This window comes from Coregonus lavaretus (genome assembly GCF_964263955.1).
Source record: "Coregonus lavaretus genome assembly, chromosome: 6".
In the NCBI taxonomy this organism is placed as follows: domain Eukaryota; kingdom Metazoa; phylum Chordata; class Actinopteri; order Salmoniformes; family Salmonidae; genus Coregonus; species Coregonus lavaretus.
In genome coordinates, this window is record NC_139993.1 from 33,211,648 (window position 1) to 33,231,868 (window position 20,221).

The window sequence follows — 20,221 nt, forward strand, 5'->3', positions numbered from 1 at the left end:
AAAAGTTTTTTTTTTTAAAGTATAAAAATGGGCTGCAATTTTTCAATTAAATAAACTGCTGTTCCAATTGCGTCCACTGGATGGCGCAATAGCAATTGTGTTAAGCAAGCAAACTGTTAATACCGGGGCAGAGCAAGTAGGTCAAGCACGTGCAGCCAATGAGCTACTTTGTTTTGCCCGCGATATTTATTACGGCTTCTACTTTTAACATTATGTGCTTTGGCACCCTCATTGCCCCAATATGTCTCTGTCAAAAAAGAGAAAAGTGGACGCAGAGTGCAGAGTGTTCCAAGAAAAATGGTCATCCTATTTAATCACGGAATTGAATGGGAAAGCTGTATGTTTGGTGTGTTCAGAGCATGTTGCAAGTGCTGAAAGAATATAACCTTCGTCGCCACTATGTGAGTCTTCATGCCGACAAATATGACAACTTTCAAGGACAGCGGAGATGAGAGAAGGTGAATGAACTGTTGGCGGGTCTGAAGAAACAGCAGTCTGTGTTTACTCACAGCCGAGACATCAGTGACGCTGCAGTGAAAGCTAGCTACCTCATTGCTAATGAAATCGCAGTGGCTTCAAAACCATTTGGAGATTGTGTGCCCTGAAAAGCGGCAGGCTATTCTTGACTCTGTGGTTCTTTCAAATAACTTGAGGTGTTTTATGATTAATAGTGATGTTGTGCTTTTGGACACTGTCCTCAGGCTCCAGCTTTATGTTTATATGTTTTTATGTTGATGTGCTATTGTTTTTAATTGATTTTATTTTATTTGTATATTTAACCTATTCTTGACTCTGTGGTTCTTGCACTTGTTTGGGGAACAGGATTTCATCATTTTTATCTACATTTCTGCCTGAGAAATGACACCCTGATATAGTTCTGTGATCTGTGAAACAGTTCTGTTAATCACTGAGGCATTGTGTGTTGGTGTGTTCTTTTTCTTTAGAATTTTCAAATAAACTTGACGTGTTTTATGATTAATAGTGATGTTGTGCTTGTACTATTTTGGACACACTGTCCTCAGGCTCCAGCTTTATGTTGTATGTTGATCGTATTAAAACAAAGAAAACAATCTGAAGTTGTTGTTTTTAAGTTATATATACCATGATTTTTCCGGTCCGGCCCACTTGGGAATAGATTTTCCTCCATGTGGCCCCTGAGCTAAAATTAGTTTGACACCCCTGATCTATACGGTAGTGGCGCAAGGAGGCGTTGTGGGGGGGTATTTTGTTGTGTTAAATAAGAGTTTACCAATTGATCTCTGAGATTTCTGCCCCGCAAGAATAGGACCAAGGGAGGGTCCGAAAACACATTAACGATACTGTCATCGGATCTTAGAATGTGCCAATGTTTGTGGAGGATTCCCTTAATTTGTTCAGAGCATTTTGAATAGCGCATAGTGAGAACTCAATTATTATTATTTTTATCTCGATTTTGTTGAGTGTTGATCTTTCCATTTTTGTACCCGCTTTCATTGAATTTTCTTTGCATCCCAGCCATTTTTCTGTCGAAGTTTGATTGTTTTTTGCAAATTCTTTTGATTTGACAGAATCGGCTGTCGGGCAAACAGTTTTTCAAAGGAAGTGGGTGACATCTATCAGCCTTCAACAAACTGTTACGATCAATGGGTTTCTTGTAAAGATCTGTGTATAGAACATTATCCACACAAATAATCAATTTATAAATTGATAAGAGCTATTGATAAGAGATAGGTAAATGAGTAATCTGTTTGGAGAAGGGGATTGTAAATACACATAGCAATTGTTTTAGATTATTTTTCCTGATGATCCCTGGAGACTAATATGAAACCAGCCATATGGAAGCAAACTGAAAATGATATCAACATGACATGTACTGCGGCCCCTTTTCCACTGTGAAATAGGATATAAATAGCTGTTCCTTTATTCAGAATTTAAATTAGGAGACCCAAGCTATAGGCTTCTGTAGGGCTGAACCTGCCGAGTTGTTGTATGCGCTTTAAAATGTAACTTAAGAACGGGAAGCATAGAAATAGCACAGATGGAACACATTTACCGCTTCTTAGACTTGCGTTTAATGAGAATGACAGATCTATAGCACACATTTATATGTGAATTTGGTCGGGATCTGAACACGTTCTCTCAGTGTATTCTATTGAGTCTATCGACAAAATTCTAATTAAAGGTGCCCCTTACTTAAAATGATGGCTTAAGATAAATGTACTGTTGGCCAGCAAGTGGGAAGGTTTTCAGCAGTTGAATGAAATGTATTCAGAGCCTGCAAGGTAGCCACACCTGCAGAGCACATTAAGTGACTGAATAAGGTACAGTGAGGGGAAAAAGTATTTGATCCCCTGCTGATTTTGTACGTTTGCCCACTGACAAAGACATGATCAGTCTATAATTTTAATGGTAGGTTTATTTGAACAGTGAGAGACAGAATAACAACAAAAAAATCCAGAAAAACGCATGTCAAAAATGTTATAAATTGATTTGCATTTTAATGAGGGAAATAAGTATTTGACCCCTCTGCAAAACATGACTTAGTACTTGGTGGCAAAAACCCTTGTTGGCAATCACAGAGGTCAGACGTTTCTTGTAGTTGGCCACCAGGTTGGCACACATCACAGGAGGGATTTTGTCCCACTCCTCTTTGCAGATCTTCTCCAAGTCATTAAGGTTTCGAGCCTGACGTTTGGCAACTCTAACCTTCAGCTCCCTCCACAGATTTTCTATGGGATTAAGGTCTGGAGACTGGCTAGGCCACTCCAGGACCTTAATGTGCTTCTTCTTGAGCCTTGGGTCATTGTCATGCTGGAATACCCATCCACGACCCATTTTCAATGCCCTGGATGAGGGAAGGAGGTTCTCACCCAAGACTTGACGGTACATGGCCCCGTCCATCGTCCCTTTGATGCGGTGAAGTTGTCCTGTCCCCTTAGCAGAAAAACACCCCCAAAGCGTAATGTTTCCACCTCCATGTTTGACGGTGGGGATGGTGTTCTTGGGGTCATAGGCAGCATTCCTCCTCCTCCAAACACGGCGAGTTGAGTTGATGCTAAAGAGCTCGATTTTGGTCTCATCTGACCACAACACTTTCACCCAGTTCTCCTCTGAATCATTCAGATGTTCATTGGCAAACTTCAGACGGCCCTGTAGATGTGCTTTCTTGAGCAGGGGGACCTTGCGGGCGCTGCAGGATTTCAGTCCTTCACGGCGTAGTGTGTTACCAATTGTTTTCTTGGTGACTATGGTCCCAGCTGCCTTGAGATCATTGACAAGATCCTCCGTGTAGTTCTGGGTTGATTCCTCACCGTTCTCATGATCATTGCAACTCCACGAGGTGAGATCTTGCATGGAGCCCCAGGCCGAGGGAGATTGACAGGTCTTTTGTGTTTCTTCCATTTGCGAATAATCACACCAACTGTTGTCACCTTCTCACCAAGCTGCTTGGCGATGGTCTTGTAGCCCATTCCAGCCTTGTGTAGGTCTACAATATTGTCCCTGACATCATTGGAGAGCTCTTTGGTCTTGGCCATGGTGGAGAGTTTGGAATCTGATTGATTGATTGCTTCTGTGGACAGGTGTCTTTTATACAGGTAACAAACTGAGATTAGGAGCACTCCCTTTAAGAGTGTGCTCCTAATCTCAGTTTGTTACCTGTATAAAAGACACATGGGAGCCAGAAATCTTTCTGATTGAGAGGGGGTCAAATACTTATTTCCCTCATTAAAATGCAAATCAATTTATAACATTTTTGACGTGCGTTTTTCTGGATTTTTTTGTTGTTATTCTGTCTCTCACTGTTCAAATAAACCTACCATTAAAATTATAGACTGATCATTTCTTTGTCAGTGTGCAAACGTACAAAATCAGCAGGGGATCAAATACGTTTTTCCCTCACTGTAAGTCTGAATACCAAATACTGAGAAGTGCGTAGGAAAGGTGTGCGTAGGAAAGGCATAAACTCCTAAATCAGGATTGGGCCCTCAGTGAATACAGTGGCTTAAAAAGCTTTGTGGAGGAGATTATGAATTGTATTAATGCCATATCCACTGTACAGTAGTTTTCTCCTTTCCTCCGCTCCTAACCGCATGTGCTACCATAGAAATATAATTAATAGAACAGGCATTCCCATTCAAGTCAATGATGGCATAATGGGTGGACTGGCGGCCATTGCGACTGTATTCATAGGAGCGAAGCAAGAAGTAAAAGCAGGAAGTAAAAGCAGGAAGTGTACCCATCAATAAGTGCTGTGATTTGTTGATTTAATTCAACTGGCATTACAAAAAATACATTCCATTGCATGATCCACGTCAGTTAACATCATTTGAAAGAACATTCTACATTACCATGAAAATGATTGCATCACTCTACCAGGCCGCAATTGTGAGTGTACCCATGAGTTTATCAGTCAAATTGCCAGAGTTAGAGGTTCCTAACCCATTCTATTAATTGTTTTCTACAACACCTTGCTTGTTTCAACAAGGGGCAACAAAGATTAATCACGTTGTTGAGTCCATGTTATCGCAGAAACGGACTCAACAACATGAATGCCCGGCAGTCCTGTCTTCAGTCAGCTGTTCGTTATCAAAATAGTTATGTCTTCATCCACAACCGTCGGTTATATGGTAATTGTGCCAGCCCTAACTGTAGTGAGTCTCCTCAAGCAGAGAAGTATAGAATCACCTCTTTAGAGAAGCAGTGCACATACTGTACACGGTGAGCGTATTTTGTTGTTGAATATTCTCCCCCTTTTGCCTCTGTGTCCTCCTCCCGTAGGTTGCCTCCTACGAGAGAGTGGTGAATGATATTTATGACAAGGCCGACTTTGACGGACTCAAGCTAATCAACTTCAAAGTGAAATACCTTTGTGTAAGAACTCCTAGACTCACAATGGCTGCAACGTTTCGTGTTTCAGGGCTTATCCAATTTAGATGTGCTGATACTACAGTATGATAACCCCTAGCTTCAACTTGATGTGCAATTCACAAACTAGTTATGTTTTCCCTTTCTTTCTCTCTTCCTTAAACTCAAAGGCACCTTTATGACAGATTTTAGGAAGAGCTATTATAGAAATAATGCAGTGTTCTCAGGTGGTGCCGATGTGTCTCCCATAGGTCATGAGGGAAGAGGACAAGACCAACCCTCTGCATCGGACCTTCATCGGCCCAGAGAAGCTGTTCAGTCTGTTCTCTGAGAGAAACTGGGAAAACTACTGTCTGCCCTACCTGCTGACCAACAGGGACTACAGTGGAGTCCTGGGGCTGGCCTGGGAGGGCAAGACAGACACACACCGACACACACGACCACCTTGTCATCAATGGCCTGTAATACTAACCTGCACTATACTGCATTTGCACTATGTACACTTCTGCACAACACTGTAGATGCACTGTACATATTCACCACGGCAGCATCCCTGCATCTGCTTAGATATATTCCCTCTGTAAATTGTATATTCCCACTGTAATCAGCCTATACTCCAGAGTGTTATGTTTGATGTTTACTGTTCCGATATTGCTATATTCTGTATGACGTCTGTGTGGACTTGTCTGTATTCTGTTTGTATATTGTCTATTGCTGGCAGCAACCTTCTCACTGAGGCTAATTCCAGGTATGTGTAAATGTACTTTGCAAATAAAGGTGATTCTGATTCTGACACAAGCACTCTTGTTATGGGACGTGATCTAACAGAATCCCCTCAGCAGTCACAACATGGACATAAAATATCAATAACATGCATGTCAATCTCTCCTGGCTCAAAGTAGAGGAGAGATTGACTGCATCACTGCTTTTCTTTGTGAGAGGTATTGACGTGCTGAATGCACCAAAGTGTCTGTTCAAACAACACACAGCTCAGACACCCATACATACCCCACAAGACATGCCACCAGGGGTCTCTTTACAGTCCCCAAGTCCAGAACAGTATCTGGGAAACACGCAGTACTATATAGAGCAATGACTACATGGAACTCTCTTCCACATCAAGTAACTCAAGCAAGCAGTAAAATCAGATTAAAAAACCCCCAGATAAAACAAAACGGCACAACGCGGACTGTGAAGAGACACAAAAACACACACACGCGTACGCACACACACTCTACACACACACACATTGTACTGTTGTGGTATTGTGGATTGTATATTGTAAATGTGTAATAAGAGAGTAATAATGTAATAATGACTTGTATGATGTATTATGTTATTTCGGATGTAGGCTGTTATTGTGTTTTGTTTTAATGTAATTGTTTTAACCCTGCTTGTAACCCATGAAGAGTAGCTGCTGTAATGGGGATCCTAATAAATAAAATAAAAATACTAAATCAAAGTTGCATGTCCAATGTATTTGCTACAAGTCAAATTCACATCTGAACTTGTCCACATATGATATGCATCTTATTTTACCTAACTCGACCTGTTTGAATACCACAGGTTTTGTGGGTAAAGCGTTTTACGGAAACTGATCATCTTTGCAAAACACCTCAGGAATGTCATCAATAAAACACACAGTGCTGCCATTCTATGGACAATGTGGCGTTTCTTAATGTCACCGCGGTTTCACAGGCCGGTGACAAAGCCTTCTCTGTTTTATTATTGTTGTTTTGGAGGAAGCCGGACATGTTCCCACAGTGGGTGGAGCACCTTTTCCATCACATTGTCAGCTAGGCCGCCTTTTGATTGGCTAATCGGAGGGGTGTGAGAGAGAGACTTTCATGGTCACGTGACCAGAATGCTTTGAACCCTGGCCCCAGCTACCCCCCTCCCCCACCCCCAGACGCCTTAACCTCACTGAACACAGGGTGACCGCATTCCACAGCCCCTGCAGAGGCATAGTTTGGTTACCATGGTGAGGTCTCACATGAGGAGCACACTCACACATGCAAACATGCACACTCACACACAGTCTCGATGACATTGCTGTGACTTTGAATGGCTTGGACCACTGACATGTGACAACCCAAAGAATTACCACAATGTGAGATCTCGAGAATGTTTGACCTGAGTCTAGATACAAGGCCTAAATCCACAGTACCGCCATCAGCCAAATCTTCTTTCTTTATTGGTCAAGGTTGAGAGATTGGGTAACATGAACTATATGCCATGGTGCTATAAACCCAGAGACATTGGTGTCGCTGGTGCCACTGGTGTCTCTGGTGCCACTGGTGTACCTGGTGCCACTTCCCAGCCCCACACCACCAAAATTAATTTTCCTTTTGACAAGCTGATTGCAAAGGTATGGGTGTTAACAATATGGGAGGTTGTTTAAATGACTCCATAAAGCACTGTGGTAGCATAATGGTTAACTACCTTTTTATGTTTTACTGAACAACAGGGTTGGGGTCAATTCTATTCAGTTCAGTCAATTCAGGAAGTAAATTGAAATTCCAATTGAAGAATTGAAAGAACGTCATTGAATTTGAATGCTATTTTTCAATTCATGAATGGAAATTTCAATACATCTTAAGTTGAATAAAATTAATAGAATCCAGCCTTTACAAAAAGGGTAGGCAATGGCCTTTACATAAAAATACTTTTGATAATCAGGCATACAGTTTAGGAAGGGAATTTATTTGGAGTGAGGGCACTATGAGCAAATCAAAACACACAAGACTTACCCCCACCCACACACAGACAGACAGAAACACAGACACACACACACACAAACACTGCCCCAGTTGTTCCTCTGTTGGCAATGAACTCAGTGGAAGGGTGTCCATAGTGATGAGGAGCAACAGCTTATTCCATTGGAGCTGCATCAACAATGTTTGGCACACAGAGCCTCGCAGAGCTAAAACAGCATTGTCTGAGCTCAGTGGAAAACTAGCCTGATGTACGGTGCCTTTGGAAAGTATTCAGACCCTTTGACTTTTTCCACATTTTGTTACGTTACAGCCTTATTCTAAAATGGATTTAAAAAATATATATCCTCAGCAATCTACACACAATACCCCATAAATAAAAGCAAAAACATGTTTTTTGAAATGTTTGCAAATGTATTAAAAATAAAAAACAGAAATAACTTATTTCCGTAAGCATTCAACCCTTTGCTATGAGACTCGAAATTGAGCTTAGGTGCATCCTGTTTTCATTGATCATCCTTGAGATGTTTCTACAACTTGATTGGAGTCCACCTGTGGTAAATTCAATTGATTGGACATGATTTGGAAAGGCACACACTTGTCTATATAAGGTCCCACAGTTGACAGTGCATGTCAGAGCAAAAACCATGCCATGAGGTTGAAGGAATTGTCCGTAGAGCTCCGAGACAGGATTGTGTCAAGGCACAGATCTGGGGAAGGGTACCAAAACCTTTCTGCAGCATTGATGGTCCCCAAGAACACAGTGGCCTCCATCATTCTTAAATGGAAGAAGTTTGGAACCACTAAGACACTTCCTAGAGCTGGCCGCCCGGCCAAACTGAGCAGTCTGGGGAGAAGGGCCTTGGTCAGGGAGGTGACCAAGAACCCGATGGTCACTCTGACAGAGCTCTACAGTTCCTCTGTGGAGATGGGAGAACCTTCCAGAAGGACAACCATCTCTGCAGCACTCCACCAATCAGGCCTTTATGGTAGAGTGGCCAGATGGAAGCCACTCCTCAGTAAAAGGCACATGACAGCCCGCTTGGAGTTTGCCAAAAAGGCACCTAAAGACTCTCAGACCATGAGACACAAGATTCTCTGGTCTAATGAAACCAAGATTGAACTCTTTGGCCTGAATGCCAAGCATCACGTCTGTAGGAAACCTGGCACCATCCCTACGGTGAAGCATGGTGGTGGCAGCATCATGCTGTGGGGATGTTTTTCAGCGGCAGGGACTGGGAGACTAGTCAGGATCGAGGCAAAGATTAATGGAGCAAAGTACAGAGAGATCCTTGATGAAAACCTGCTCCAGAGCGCTCAGGACCTCAGACTGGGCGAAGGTTCACCTTCCAACAGGACAACGACCCTAAGCACACAGCCAAGACAATGCAGGAGTGGCTTTGGGACAAGTCTCTGAATGTCCTTGAGTGGCCCAGCCAGAGCCCGGCCTTGAACCTGATCCAACATCTCTGGAGAGACCTAAAAATAGTTGTGCCGCGACGCTCCCCATACAACCTGACAGAGCTTGAAAGGATATGCAGAGAAGAATGGGAGAAACTCCCCAAATACAGGTGTGCCAAGCTTGTAGCGTCATACCCAAGAAGACTTGATGCTGTAATCGCTGCCAAAGGTGCTTCAACAAAGTACTGATTAAAGGGTCTGAACACTTATGTTAATGTCATATTTCAATGTATTTTTTTATAAATTAACAAAAAATTCTAAAAAACTGTTTTTGCTTTGTCATTATGGGGTATTGTGTGTAGATTGATGAGGGAAAAAACAATTAAATCAATTTCAGAATAAGGCTGTAATGTAACAAAATGTGGAAAAAGTCAAGGGGTCTAAGTACACGGCACTGTACATTAGAAAGCATACAGTGGCTTGCGAAAATATTCACCCACCTTGGCATTTTTCCTATTTTGTTGCCTTTTGGGGGGTTTGTATCATTTGATTTACACAACATGCCTACCACTTTGAAGATGCAAAATATTTTTTGGGTGTGAAACAAACAAGAAATAAGTCAAAAAAACAGAGCCACCTTTTGCAGCAATTACAGCTGCAAGTCTCTTGGGGTATGTCTCTATAAGCTTGGCACATCTAGCCACTGGGATCTTTGCCCATTCTTCAAGGCAAAACTGCTCCAGCTCCATCAAGTTGGATGGGTTCCACTGGTGTACAGTAATCTTTAAGTCATACCACAGATTCTCATTTGGATTGAGGTCTGGGCTTTGACTAGGCCATTCCAATACATTTAAATGTTTCCCCTTAAACCACTCAAGTGTTGCTTTAGCAGTATTCTTAGGGTCATTGTTCTGCTAGAAGGTGAACCTCTGTCCCAGTCTCAAATCTCTGGAAGACTGAAACAGGTTTCCCTCAAGAATTTCCCTGTATTTAGCGCCATCCAACATTCCTTCAATTCTGAGCAATTTCCCAGTCCCTGACGATGAAAAATATTCCTACAGCATGATGCTGCCACCACCATGTTTCACTGTGGGAATGGTGTTCTTGGGGTGATGAGAGGTGTTGGGTTTGCGCCAGACATAGCGTTTTCCTTGATGACCAAAAAGCTCAATTTTAGTCTCATCTGACCAGAGTACCTTCTTCCATATGTTTGGGGAGTCTCCCACTTGGCTTCTTTAAGAAATGGCTTTTTCTGGCCACTCTTCCATAAAGCCCAGCTCTGTGGAGTGTATGGCTTAAAGTGGTCCTATGGACAGATACTCCAATCTCCGCTGTGGAGCTTTTCAGCTCCTTCAGGGTTATCTTTGGTGTCTTTGTTGCCTCTCTGATTAATGCCCAACTTGCCAGGTCCGTGAGTTTTGGTGGGCGGCCCTCTCTTGGCAGGTTTGTTGTGGTGCCATATTCTTTCCATTTTTAATAATGGATTTAATGGTGCTCCGTGGGATGTTCAAAGTTTCCGATATTTTTTTATAACCCAACCCTGATCTGTACTTCTCCACAACTTTGTCCCTGACCTGTTTGGAGAGCTCCTTGGTCTTCATGGTGCCGCTTGCTTGGTGGTGCCCCTTGCTTAGTGGTGTTGCAGACTCTGGGGCCTTTCAGAACAGGTGTATATATACTGAGATCATGTGACAGATCATGTGACACTTAGATTGCACACAGGTGGACTTTATTTAACTACTTATGTGACTTCTGAAGGTAATTGGTTGCACCAGATCTTATTTAGGGGCTTCATAGCAAAGGGGGTGAATACAGATGCACGCACCACTTTAGAATTTTTTGAAAATATATTTTTATCTTTTCACTTCATCAATTTGGACTATTTTGTGTATGTCCATTACATGAAATCCAAATAAAAATCAATTTAAATTACAGGTTGTAATGCAACAAAATAGGAAAAACGCCAAGGGGGATGAATACTTTTGCAAGGTACTGTAGCTCCAGCTTGGACCAGACTGAAACCAAACACACATCACTGTACTCACACGGTACAGTGGCACCTCTCGACAACCTACACTTTTGCTGCTTAATGTGAAGTGGATAAATGATGTGAAGGTGTTGTTGTTTTAACCGTGCAGTCTAAAGTAGCACACGGTCCATTTCCACTTAATTTCCACCCATCTGTTTGCCGGGCGTCCTCATTCAAATGAGAGCCTCACTTGAGTCAGGTCCTCCTTCTACTATTGTTTGTTTGTTTGTCCAAGACCATGAGAGAGAGTGTGTGTGTGTGTGTGTGTGTGTCTGTCTGTGAGAGAGAAAGAGAGAGAGAAAGAAAGAAAGAAAGAAAGAAAGAAAGAAAGAAAGAAAGAAAGAAAGAAAGAAAGAAAGAAAGAAAGAAAGAAAGAAAGAAAGAAAGAAAGAAAGAAAGAAAGAAAGAAAGAAAGAAAGAAAGAAAGAAAGAAAGAAAGAAAGAGAGTAACTGCAGTGTTAGTGTGTGGGGGCTATGTGTTTGTGGTGAGTTTAGAAGACTAATAATAGGAGGCATTCATCAGGGCTCTTTATAAGGCAGAGAGGAGGAGGGGGACATAACATAAACAGAGCTGATTGCAGTTGGCCAAACCACAACCTAAGATCACAACACTGGTGCCAAAGCCATGCTCTTTCTAGGAAACTCAGCCCTCTAAATAGCCCCTTTGGGTCAATTCAGGGAGTCAGTGGGGATGCGTATGGCATTCTTGATTAGCCTGGAGATGTCTGTGTTGGCATGCAGCCTGGCGTGTGTTGTGAATTCCCCAAGCGAAGCATGCCTGGGTTGGCTATGCGTACTCAAGCAGTGACTCGTTTTGATGGTGATTCTTAATTGCCTTTTTGATCAGCCTCAAAGGCATGGCAATCTCTAGGACTTCTAATCCAGTCCTGTGATGCTGAATCCCATTGGGATGAACACTTTTGGATTAATGTACAGTAAAAACAGCCTCATCCACAAAGCAGCATGGATTAGATGCTCAAATTAGAGGTTGCCCTAACCCACAGATCTAGGATCAGATTATCATATCTCCAATATTAACCTTACATAGCCTTGATTAAATAATACCTGACTCTATATATCATCAATTAGGGGCAACTCCTCCCTACTTTGGGTTGGGCAAGCAGGGGAAAGAGGGCTGCCTTGTTTTGCAGCTCAACCTTTACTGTCCTCCAGTGCAGTGGTGGAAAAAGTACCAAATTGTCATACTTGAGTAAAAGTAAAATTTGAGTAAAAGTAAAGATACCTTAATAGAATATGACTCAAGTAAACGTGAAAGTCACCCAGTAAAATACTACTTGAGTAAAAGTAAAAAAGTATTTGGTTTTAAATATACTGTACTTAAATATCAAAAGTAAATGTAATTGTGTAACAGAGGGGTTATATAAAAGACATAGGTAGCACTTGCATGTGCTTGACAGGCCCTGATACCCAAAACATACACATAAGGCATGGGACTGATATACCGGAAAGGGGACAGACTGTATATGTGTGTGAGGGGAGTTTCCTTGTTCTTCTTTATTATTAGCTAAATCTATACAGTAATCAAATGAGACATTGTCCTTCATTGTTGTTGTTGTTGGTGGTGATGTTGTTGATGACTATAGTGGTTATGCAGTGGTAGCGGGAGGTTTAATGCTAGTAGTGGTTATATTTCCTGTCCTCACTATTTGCTTGTATAAAGTGCAAATATTGTTTGTCTGAGACAGGTAGAAAAGGCTAAACGCCACACCGACATGCCCTGAATTCCAAACAGAATTCCTAGATGTGGTAAAGAGACCAATCGAACTCGACCAAAACAATGGAAATGCAATAGCAACGCCACTCACGCATGCCCCCATGGGAGAAAGATTCAAAATCTGGTTCTGACTAGAGGGAGAACAGCTACGACCGGAATTGACTTTTTCGTAGCAGGTAAGGAGAATTTACGCAGCAGTTAAGGATAACTAACGTTGCAGGTTAGGAGACTTAGGTTAAGGGTAGGAAAAGGTTTAGGGTTAGCTAAAATTATCTCCTAAACTGCTACGAAAAAAGTCACTTCCGGTCGTAGCTGTACTCCCTCTAGTCACAACCTCAGAATCTCTTCATTCCCCCCCATAAAAATGTGCCTACATGTAGGCTATTGTTTGTATGTGTATTGCACACTATGTTGGGGTACAAATCAGAGTATAATGCTTTTATGGATGTCAACTCCAATACATGTTCATGTCATCGTCCCCAATCAACTGCATTCCACTTAAAAAACGGCTAGCTATGCTACCAGCTTATACGAATGGGAGTTAGCATTTAGCAGACATTCTTTCTAACCCCAAAAATGACTATTTCTAAATATTATGCAGCAAAAACAGCCAAATGTATCCAAATCGGATTTTAGTAACCACATTGTGGGCCTGTTTGAACACAAAAATCATGACGGATTTGACAAATATATCCACTTTGTAAGATCAGATTGTTTTGAAAGTGCGCCAATGACTGGGTCCTTGTTCTTTCCCCCAACGGTCTGCGTTCCATTGATCTCTTTACCGCATGTATCTGATCAATAAGTGTCTGTCAGTGCCCCCCGAGAAGCAGGGCTGACCCTTTGTTGAGCCAAGGTGAGAGGTCACTGCCCAACTCCTAAAGCCCATGTCAGCTCCATGACCAAGGTTGTTCAATGATCCACATACTGTAACAAAATGGACCTCTCTGAAATGAGTGGTGGCCTAGTTGAGGGATGATGTCACAGTACTATATTCTGTGAGAAAAAGGCCAGCTGTTTGTAACTGGTGGCAGTGGGATCGCCTGCAGTGCAGGAGTGTTATATAAGCCAACAGGCATCGGAGGTCACCGATACAGACCCAACTGGCTGTGAGGCTTTCATCTGCCACTGTGAGACCTCAGCCTGCCTGATGACCTGTCCACACTTCCACTAATATGCAGGAATGGGGACAACCTCTTTAAAACTCTTGGAAAAAACTGCCCTGTTTTGTGAAAGTATTTACTGAAAGGATGTGGTAGGGTCAAGGTCACAGTGGTCACTTATGCAACCTAGAATGCAAACAATATAGTGTAGGGTGGAAAAAAGTCCATGGGGACCTCTGTTGGACAGTTAGACAGCATTAACATGGCTATTCAAGTAGAATGTATAAGTAGAGCTATATACCGCTCCTGCACTAACACCTAACACGTTCATGATGTTAAGCAACCCAGCACAGCTGAGGTTTCTCCCACTCTATTGTCACTGTCCTGTACATGTTGTTCTCTACTGTACACATTCTGCCAAGCAAATTGCCCTTTCACCTAAAGAGGCTCAAGACTCTATTTTTACCTTACCTTTGCTCTCCTTACCTTTCCCTTATATTTAAGGGAACTGGGGAGGGATTTGTTCAAGACACACGCTGCAGAACTACACCCAGTTGATGTTTTATATGTCATTATATGCCATTTGATTACATAACCTCTTTTTATTGTACAGGTCTTGTTGCAGCTCTCTGTGTTAATTCATTGCAGGACTTTAACCCTATGGGCAGAAGCGTTCTTATCTCTTGAAATTGAAACAGTATCGGCCACAGTGTGTAACTATAACAAATGGAAACATCAGGCCATAAGGTTAGATAATATCATGTCCTGGCTTGTGGTCAAGCAGGATTTGTTTTGAGTGTGTACATGTAGTATGATCAATCCCAATGATCTGCCAGTTCTGCATTTCCCACGTATTGGGCACCCTAAAACCTATATGGCTGTTTGCATTGTTCCAGAACATTTTTTAAAATATTTTTTTATTTCACCTTTATTTAACCAGGTAAGCCAGTTGAGAACAAGTTCTCATTTACAACTGCGACCTGGCCAAGATAAAGCATAGCAGTGCGATAAAAACAACAACACAGAGTTACATATGGGGTAAAAAAAACATAAAGTCAAAAAATACAACAGAAAATATATATACAGTGTGTGCAAATGTAGCAAGTTATGGAGGTAAGGCAATAAATAGGCTATAGTGCAAAATAATTACAATTAGTATTAACACTGGAATGCTAGATGTGCAAGAGATTATGTGCAAATAGAGATACTGGGGTGCGAAAGAGCAAAATAAATAACAATATAGGGATGAGGTAGTTGGGTGGGCTAATTTCAGATGGGCTGTGTACAGGTGCAGTGATCGGTAAGGTGCTCTGACAACTGATGCTTAAAGTTAGTGAGGGAGATAAGAGTCTCCAGCTTCAGAGATTTTTGCAATTCGTTCCAGTCATTGGCAGCAGAGAACTGGAAGGAATGGCGGCCAAAGGAGGTGTTGGCTTTGGGAATGACCAGTGAGATATACCTGCTGGAGCGCAGACTACGGGTGGGTGCTGCTATGGTGACCAATGAGCTAAGATAAGGCGGGGATTTGCGAATGATCCACTTCACTTCGCCGGATGTTAAAAAGATTGATCTTTAGTGACAAACGTACACTGAGTGTAGAAAACATTAGGAACACCTTCCTAATATTGAGTTGCACCCCCTTTTGGCCTCAGAACAGCCTCAATTCATTTGGGCATGGACTCTACAAGGTGTCGAAAGTGTTCCACAGGGATACTGGCCCATGTTGACTCCAATGCTTCCCACAGTTGTGTCAAGTAGGCTGAATGTCCTTTGGGTGGTGGACCATTCTTGATACACATGGGAAACTGTTGAGCGTGAAAACCCCAGCAGTGTTGCAGTTCTTGACACAAACCGGTGCGCCTGGCACCTACTACCATACCCCATTCAAAAGGCACTTAAATATTTTGTCTTGCTCATTCACCCTCTGAATGGCACACACACAATCCATGTCTCAATTGTATCAAGGCTTAAAAATAATTATTTAACCTGTCTCCTCCCCTTCATCTACACTGATTGAAGTGGATTTAACAAGTGACATCAATAAAGGATCATAGCTTTCACCTGGATTCACCTGGTCAGTCTATGTCATGGAAAGAGCAGGTGTTTCTAATGTTTTGTATACTCAGTGTATGGGGCATTTTTTGCGCTTCATGTCAGAAGCTGTCTGTTTTTCTATGCTTCATGTTTCCTGTTGCAACTTTTAATAAACCAGATTGATTTTTGATTTACTTTATCTGCAACTGCTCAACTGTGTTCTTAACGTTTTGTATACTCAGTGTACATCGAGTATCTTCATAAATTACTGGAATTACTCAGTTGCAGATAGAGAGAGCGAGAGAGATAGAGAGAGCGAGAGATAGAGACAGAGGAGGTATTTTTTGTTCAGACCTATAGCGCCTTACCCACGAAGCAGTCATCCTTTTTGATCTTCAGGACTTGGCTGATATGCTTGATGCTGCAGGGAGAGAACTTATCGTTGTTCTCCCGGACCTCATTAGTGGTATGAGGGAATATCAGGAACCTGCCTTTCACTCCAGAAGAACCCAGGTTCCCAATTTTGGGAAAGCAACTACTGAAGTCCTTTTTTTTTTAAAGAGTTCATTCCCCTCTTTATTGCTGGATACAAATGCTTGTTAACTTAGATGAAGGTCATTTGACACGAGAGACAAATGTGCTGTGTTACTGATGCCCATGGTTCTGGAAGAGGAATACAATGTTCTCATAACAAACAACACACCAAGGACAACACAGATAGATAGGGGGGGGGGGGGGGGGGGGTGCAACTCAATATTAGGAAGGTGTTCCTAATGTTTGGTATACTCAGTGTATATGAGTTAGCAGTGTTGAGATTAGCTAATGTGTGTGGGTATACATGTTCTGTCAGCAATTGATCAGCCAATCAGTGGGAACCAGATCATGGAGGAGGGGGAGGAGTGTGATGTGGGCCATAACAAGACAGACCCCATGGGCACCAAGTGTTGCCTGAAACATGGCAAGCATTGCAGGTAACTTCTGGTCAAAAGTTTGTAGTAGGATCATTAGTAGAATGAAAAAGTCCCTTTGCGATTTGCTGATCCTAGATCTGTTTCTATGGGTAATTACTAATTTCTGTCCAAAGTTTACATAACATCTCCCATGGAGCTCTTAATAAGAAGATTGTTAACATTTTGGGCAAAGCATAGTTGTTTTTGTGGCTAAAGGGATAATTACCGCTTTTCATACCATTCAAAACAAAACAGTAAACAACACAAGTTGTCTCTTTGCCTGTTTGCCCACCCACCTGTTTCTTTCTTTCTTTCTTTCTTTCTTTCTTTCTTTCTTTCTTTCTTTCTTTCTTTCTTTCTTTCTTTCTTTCTTTCTTTCTTTCTTTCTTTCTTTCTTTCTTTCTTTCTTTCTTTCTTTCTTTCTGTCTGTCTATCTATCTGTCTGTCCCCTCAGTCTCAGTCAGGGACTATGCTGTGGCCAAGAGTGTGTCATAAGCTGTCAGGGGACAGCTGTGATGAGGAGTCGGACTGTCAGCTGGAGAGTGTGTGCTCTGGTCTCTCCCCCGTCTGCCCTGAGCCTACAGCCAAGGCCAACATGACCGTATGCAGTTTGGGGACTCGGGTGTGTCTCAATGGAGGGTCAGATAATGACTCAACATTTTCACTCATTGCACACACTGTCTCAATGAGATGACATTCCAACGTCAGCAGTATCCACTTTCACAGGATCTGTCTTCATGTTGTCCTTGGTTGCCATCTTGAGTGAATTTCCTCCATTATTTTACCCTTTCAGATGATAAATGTGGTTCTGAGTTTGGAGAGTCGTTCTGAATGGGAAGATTTCAATGTAAATTCCATATGTATGGCTCTCTATGGGGGCATACATCCTGAAATATAAGATTTGGGCCAGAACCCATTTCTGACACAGCCTTGAACAAGGAACAAGTTAACTGAACACGGATGTTTAGGATTTGTGGGAATGAGCAGGCCTGTCTGGCAGTGTCTAGCAGACATTTTTTTCTGTGAGACTTCACTGAGGGGCCATAATATTCTCAACCAGGCTTTGGTGTTATTTTTCTCGTGTTCTCCTTTCATTCGCTCTATGTCCTCTCTCCTGTATTTCACCCTCCCTCTTTTCCTCTCTCACTATCCTTCCCTCCTCTTCCCCTATCCTTTTCCCTTTCTCCATCTCTCTCTCTCTCCCTTTCTCCCTCCTTCCCTCTCCCCTATCCTTCTCTCTCTGTCCATTTCTCCATCTATTTCTCAGGATTGTCACTGTGAGTCACTGTGTGTGAGGTACGGCCTGGAGCAGTGTGACTGTCTGGGAGAGTCCAAGAAAGAGAAGTGCCACATGCTGCCAGCAGCCAGGTAACCACAATCCCTCTTCTCCTCCCTCACCCTCGTCTCCTCTCCCGCTGCGCTTAAATCTGGGGAATGTGTTTATGATTTGGGGACAAACAAGACTTTCCCCAAACAACCAAAAGGGCATCTGATGTGGTGGGCTGTGTAAAAGCAGAATTTAACAAGGATAAGGAGCTTGGTTACCAATGTGTGCATGTGCTTTTTCACTCAGTAAACTCAATCTTTCACCTATCACTTGTATTTTCCCATGGATTTCTTAAACCTTAGACAAGCCTGCGACCTGCGCCAGCACTACTTCCTCTGTCCTGACTAAGCAATTCCAGGGGAAGCGTGTAGCCTTGGTTGCCGGGAAGCCGTGTTCAGCCAAGCAGATCTACTGCGACCAGTTCCTGGTGTTCCAGGCATCCTGGACACTGACAGGCCCATCGCCAGGCTGAAGAACTCCTTCCTCCACCTGGTAGACCTGGATGAGTTTGACAACCTGGCTGAGTGGATGAAGGTTTGTTTATCTATCTACCCTATGATGTATTCAGGGTGTTCATTTACAACAGGCCAGAGGATCCTAGAAGATGTAGTGTGTTGAGATGCATGTTGAGCTCAGTGTGTGTATGGAAAGCTTCCTGTTTTGATGTTCTTCGTTCAGATGTTCCAGCCTCAGTTGGCTTTGAGCTTTGGCCTCGCTTTAAAGTGCGGCGAATCAGGAATGCCCACAGGGATTTAAAAGAGCTACTCGGGTCACACATCAGGTTGAGTTAGAGAGACGGTGACCCCTTCTAGCGCTTAGATGTACCGCTCACTCACTGACCAGGGCTTTCTAGTGTTAATTGATTTTCTATTGTCCGTATCTGCGCATTCATATCTGCTCCAGCTCATATCTTTTTTTGTATTGTACTTTTTACCCCTTTTTCTCCCCAATTGGTAGTTACAGTCTTGTCCCATCACTGCAACTCCTGTACGGACTTGGGAGAGGCGAAGGTCGAGAGCCATGAATCCTCCAAAACACGACCCTGCCAAGCTGCTTCTTGACACACTGCCCGCTTTACCCGGAAGCCATCCGCACCAATGTGTCGGAGGAAACACTGTACAACTGGTGACTAAAGTCAGCGTGCATGCGCCTGGCCCACCACAGGAGTCGCTAGGACATCCCGGCCGGCTAAACCCTCTCCTAACCCGGACAACGCTGGGCCAATTGTGCGTCGCCTCATGGGTCTCCTGGTCGCGGCCGGCTGCGACACAACCTGGAGCATCTGGTCAGAGGGGTGGTGGCACAGGAATCCTCATCTCTCCCAAGTGGACATTCTCAATTTTTCCCCTAACCCATCTGTCTATCTCCTCATTTGAATTCCATGCTGTCACAGTCACTAGCCCATTTAAGCTTAATATCCTTGTCATCTATCGCCCTCCAGGTTCCCTTGGAGAGTTCATCAATGAGCTTGACGCCTTGATAAGTTCCTTTCCTGAGGATGGCTCACCCCTCACAGTTTTGGGGGATTTCAACCTCCCTACGTCTACATTTGACTAATTTATCTCTGCCTCCTTCTTTCCACTCCTCTCCTCTTTTGACCTAACCATGGATAACTAGGTTGTAGGTAAGTATTGTATTTGGCGGACCCCGGCGAAGCACGAGTGCTAGCTAACCCACTACTTGGACCAACAAAGCTAGCTAGCTAGCGGGTAGCTACTGGTAACTTTTAGCAACTGTGGTTAGTTGTTTCCAATGTTATTTCACGCTTAAGAGTACCTGTAATTGAGCCAGCTTGCTACCTACCATTCAGCTGTTTTTCTAACCTCATTATCCGAGGCATTAACGTTAGGTGGTTGGTAGCTGTACTTAGTTACAGCTACTGATTGCAGTCTGCCACCCAGTTAGCTGGCGTTGGGTAAGTTTGGCTTTATACTTAGTTTGGGCTTTGTCGAGTAAGGCTTAAACTATGTATTTAGATTGTAGTTAGGTATTATAGGTAGGCATCGTGGGCTGTATATTATTAGGTATTATAGGTAGGCATCGTGGGCTGTTGTGGGTAGTTGCTGTATGTAGTTATTGTAGG

At 42.8% G+C, this 20,221-nt stretch overlaps 1 pseudogene across 1 annotated transcript in view; it reads left to right on the forward strand.

Annotated features, from left to right (window-relative positions):
* LOC311131024 (disintegrin and metalloproteinase domain-containing protein 10-like) overlaps window positions 1–18,894 on the forward strand; it is a 37,125-nt pseudogene extending 18,231 nt beyond the window's left edge. The window contains exons 3-8 of the transcript in view: window positions 4,759–4,851; window positions 5,097–5,362; window positions 17,266–17,448; window positions 18,079–18,179; window positions 18,441–18,672; window positions 18,817–18,894. The product of the transcript in view is annotated as a disintegrin and metalloproteinase domain-containing protein 10-like (transcript). The remainder of the gene's footprint in view (window positions 1–4,758; window positions 4,852–5,096; window positions 5,363–17,265; window positions 17,449–18,078; window positions 18,180–18,440; window positions 18,673–18,816) is intronic.
* Window positions 18,895–20,221: the final 1,327 nt, after the last annotated feature.